This window comes from Solanum verrucosum, unplaced genomic scaffold (assembly GCF_900185275.1).
Source record: "Solanum verrucosum unplaced genomic scaffold, falcon-dt-bn FXZP01000111.1, whole genome shotgun sequence".
NCBI classification, from domain to species: domain Eukaryota; kingdom Viridiplantae; phylum Streptophyta; class Magnoliopsida; order Solanales; family Solanaceae; genus Solanum; species Solanum verrucosum.
In genome coordinates, this window is record NW_026020099.1 from 410,824 (window position 1) to 416,071 (window position 5,248).

A 5,248-nucleotide genomic window follows, 5' to 3' on the forward strand; every position below is an offset into this window, starting at 1 on the left:
GACCTTGTTGCAAGTCCAAGTAATTTTCAGCCATCAAGTAGCGTTGAAGGAACTGCAGGAGCGTCTGCTGGTATGCCTAGATCAGATGTTGTTGTTGTGCCATAGTCTTGGAGATATGTTTATCGATAGTTTTACTTTGGAAGACATCAAGATGTTGGGATAGCTCATGGCACCAAATGTTTTAGTGGTATTATATATTGAAGAGTCTCTTTTTCTCAATTTTGGAATTCAATTTTCTCACGGTTTAACTTCCTCTTTTCTACTGGTTTCCTGAATTCCTGTTTGATAATCACGTCTCACTTTACTTTGTTATATATTTATTATTTTGTACTCATTTGTTCGATTAACCCTCATGATATGTAGGACTTGTTGAAGGGGAAAATGCTCCCAACTAAGAATTTCTACGGTCTTAGGGCTCTAGAACTCTAATTAAGGGTGGAAAAAAATACATCCATCTCTTAAAAAGATGAATCTATAATATCTCGAAGTTGGAAAATAGTTTGGCGGTCCACAAATATCTTAAAGTTAATTTATATTTCGAAATTCTGATTTTTTTTTTTGATTTGTTCAAGCATAAAAAGGTCTAACAGGGTGTTCTTACTATGGAAATTGTTTAAGTCCCAAATACTATCTATCTCAAAGCCTGGTTAACACTTCTTTTTTTGTACCTCTACATTTAAACTTATCTAGCGTGACTTTTTTACACTCCCCTTAAGAAACATCCATGAGAAGGGATTTTTGACTCTTTTATCCTTATTAATGTCTTGAGATCATTTCTCTTCATTGAATGTCTTCTCTATATATATGTCATCTTTTCATAATTGACGCATACAAAAAGAAGAATATGCATCATCTTTTTACTTGGTTTTTATTTTTGGTTATCTCTAAGTCTGCATAGCGAATTCGATCCGAAGAGAGTTCCATGAAAGAAGCATCCTTGGTGCGCGTGTTTAGCCTCCTTGGAGTTATTGATGTTTCTAAAATTAATAAATCCAAACCCGCTATCAAGCGGATCAAAGTCTTGGAACAAAGACATAAGGGTAACTACGATAATGTTAGGGGTAATATTAAGCCTCGAAAAAAGATTGTTTAATATTGTTTCTCTCAGCGCCATCAATAAAACCCTAGAAAACTAATCAACACAAACAAAACTATTAGACTGACATTTGTGCAAATGAGATAAAAGAGGAGATAATTATTGATTGCGGTGGAGAAGAAAAGGCAATTAATAAGTGATGTTTTCTAAATAACATTTCCTTCTTTAGGTTTTCATATCTTATAGGAGAAGGACAATAGACGTAGACCGTAAATATAGGATTCTGCGAATCCAAATTTTTAAATGGTTATATGTGCTTCGGTTATAAGAATAAATGGACAAATTTAACCCTCTAGTTTATGTTTGTTTTCTTTTTTATTCATAAAATGGTGGTATTAATTTTGAAAGGATTCAACTCATCGATCTTAAGCAAAGGAGAAGAAAATGTGATTAAAAGAGGAGTATATCAGCGATACATAACTTGAAAGAGCTTGAAGGAAAAATATGGAAACTGAGTGCATCAAGTTAAGGGTCACAAAGTTTCAGCAAGAGATACGAGTCTGAGGTCCGGAGAGACCAAAGGAAGCAAGAAGATGAAAAGACGATTAACATTCATATTCAACCATTAGTTTAAAGATCATGCACCAAATCGGAGAATGTAAATTCCTAGATCTCACTTTAATTATATTTTTGGCTTATTAATTAAAACAAGTTAAATACTAAACCTGTATGGGGAAGTTAACTAGTAGTTTTAAACTACCCATAGTGATGAGAAAGGTACCAAGTAACTTTAAACTACCCATAAAAATGGGGAAGTTACCTTCTTGTTTTAAAACTACTCATATTCACTACTAACAATGATAGAACATGGAAATAACGTCTCAAACTCTCCAGACTAAAGAGGGTCCTATCCCTCAAAACTATTTTAAAAGTGTAAGACAAGGGAGAGAAACAACTTCTTAAAGATCAATTAAGAGACGACTTCCGCTCAATTCAAGTAATGATTCTCGAAGAACACTACAGCTTATTCGGGTATATAGTCTTGATTGAATTACTATAGTTATTAATTCTATGTGAAAATGATGTAGTTCTACGGTCGTGAATAATTGATAGGATTTATGAATGATTAATTTGTTTATGTTTTTATAGTCCCTTAAATCCTGACATCTGGTAGACAAAATGAGTGCAGGATGGGACTCACATTGTGGATTCTAGACAAATTGTATCTTCTTGTACTTTAATCTATGTGTTTATGCTTTTTCCATTACTAATTTCTCAAACTACACATGTTTTGGTTTTGCAACATATACAAATATCCAATAATGGTTGTTGATGCTACAAGAAAAATAGTTTTTTCCTCGAGTGATCATAAAGTGACATAAATAACTAATCATTCATATTGTCTACCAACTTAATTTTCTAGGAAATTAAACAAAGATTGCTGGGATTTATATGTTTTAGGTGCAGAGATGTCGCCTTTAATTTCCATGAGATTTTTTTGTATCTTACACACACCTATGAGTATAAATAATTGGTAACGAGTAGCAAAAAGATTAGGCTATGTTTCCATTTGCATTCCCAGATGAAAAACAATTGGACTAATATTGGTGGGGTACGCTAGGCTTGGGTTGTATGCAACACCTAGGAGAGATGCAAAGGCCCATATAGGAAGCTATCTGGATGGACTCTCCCCCTTAAATAATAAGTTAGTATCACGTGAACCGATGGACCACATATCAAATATTATACTGATAAGAACATATACTACACTTAATCTTAGACAAAAGGCCAAGAAAGGTATGCCTTTAAAGGTCAACATGCATCCATTTATGTAGCAGCTTTCAGCTCTCTACACATTAGCTTAGTCTTATGTGGTACAAGGAAATTGTGTATGCTTCATAGATATCAGCTTCTGCCTCAAATGGAAATAAGAACCTGATTATGCAGATGCTCAAACCATTACATTGCCGGTACTTATCGACACAAAATTTTGAAAAATAATCAACCAATACGGTGCAAGTATTTTTCATGGTTTCTAAAAATAGTTGTTTTAAATTATTTGTCATTGTAGAAGCGCACAACAAAATTGGATATTTTTTCATTTTACATATTTGCTCTTTACGACTACAAGCAAATCAATTATGTAAAGACAACACATAATTATATAACATTCAATGAAGAGAAATGATATCTCAAGATATAAATAAGGATAAAATAGACAAAAATAATTTCTCATGGATGGTTCTTAAGTTATATAAAAAGAATCACGCGAGATGATTTGACATGTATGGGGTATAAAAAAGATTTGTTATCCAGGCTTACAGATAGATAGTACTTGGGACAAGGCACTTTCTGTAATAAGAGCACTATGCTTAGACCTCTTTAAGCTCAAAAAACTCAAAAAATAATTTCACCTCATGATATTTGAGGACTGCCAAAGAGTTTTACAATTTTCAGCAATTATAATTCATTTGTTTAAGGGATGGATGGATTTCTTTCACCCTTAATAAGAGGTCTCGAGCCCTAAGACCATAGAGTTCCTAGTGGGGGCATTTCTCTTCAATAAGTCCTACACATTGTGATGTTTAATCGAACCGATGAGTACGGAATTAAGCAAACAAAAAAAATAGAGAGAACATAATGTTAAACAAAGAGAAAATTGAATTCCAAAATTCAATCCAGAACACCACTAAAATATCTGGTGCGATGAGCTATCCCAGCATCCTCATGTCTTCCAGGATAAAGCTACCTATCAACATATCTCCTAGACTGTGGTGCAACAATAACAACCCATGCAGACATACTAGCAGACGCTCCTGCTGTTCCTACCACACTACTTGATGACTGAAAATTACTTAAAACTTTTAATAAGGTCATTTGTTAAAAAGCACCTTGCTTCGGCAACCTAAGAGGATGTTATCTCTTGTGCATCCACATAACAATGTAGATAAGACTCTGGTGGTAAGGACGTGTCACTAGGTGCAAACCTTAGAACAACACCATAAGGACATGTTGGACCATCATCTTTCAAAACCTTCCTAATGAAGTCTGACAGTGCCACCAAGAAAAATATTGGTTCAATCACCAAGTTTCACAACCCCAACACGATCTCTTTGAACCCAAGTACCTCAAAAAATCTACCAATGAGGAAAAATCTTTGTCAGTATTAGGCAAGAAGTATACAATGGTTAACCTAGCAACAACCTTTGAATAGTGTTTAGTCAAATTGTCTAACCCCGTTTGGATTGAGCAATTGATTACATCGGGGATGCAAAAAGAAAAGTTTCAGCACTTGACTGTAACTGTCAAGATCCATGCAAAATAGTTAACTTTTATAAGAATTAGTTATACTATGCTAATCAAAAGAAATATCAAACATGTATATATTCTGTGATAACAACTTTTCTTGACACAATTTAGGAATGAGTTTCATACAAAATTATGTTAAGTCATACATACATCTCAGATTCCATACTTTCCCCGATAGGAAACATAGACAACACGACACACAGATGTTCCATTCTTGGTGATAATACCATACCATAGATAGTCATGGACAGAATAGTGTTGTCCTGGAGAAATTCTTGTATCACCATTGTTTTCTTGACTCAATGTTACAAGACCTGAAGGAACATTTCTACCAAATAGATGCAAAGCATATTGTTCATCCAACACAGGATCTCGATCACCTGTTCTTTTTTTAGGATAAGAACTATCATTTTCCTATTCGATCCTCGATCTTATAGTTTTTCTTCGAAGTTAGCTAGAACCAGCAATTTTTGGCCTTGAAATAACATTTGTAAACCTTTTTTGCACACTCAAAAGTCTAGCTAGGATATCACAACCATAGCGTGGTAAACATCAAGATATGTTGGGCTCAAATGTATCTGGATGTTTGCCATTTTATGGTCCTAACATCCCAACTAGACCTTTGAATATACAAAGTTGGTTTCACATGTTATTTCAAGATCAATAACTATTGATTTTAGCCAACTTAAACTGGTGGCTTATAGATCGAGGATTGATGAGTCAGATGATAGTTTTTAACTTCATAAAAGAACAAATGATCGAGGTCCTGTGTTGGATGAACAATATCGTGTGGGTCCATTTGGAAGCAATGTTCCTTCAGGTCTTGTTGTAGTCAATAATGCAAATAACAATGATTCAAGAATTTCTCTTAGATAGAACCATTCTGGCCATTACTATATGTGG

At 34.1% G+C, this 5,248-nt stretch overlaps 1 non-coding gene across 1 annotated transcript; it reads right to left on the bottom strand.

Moving 5' to 3' along the window:
- Positions 1 to 2,643: 2,643 nt before the first annotated feature.
- Positions 2,644 to 2,837, bottom strand: LOC125824886 (U2 spliceosomal RNA). The gene has a single exon (XR_007442819.1). It is a non-coding gene; the product is annotated as a U2 spliceosomal RNA (small nuclear RNA).
- Positions 2,838 to 5,248: the final 2,411 nt, after the last annotated feature.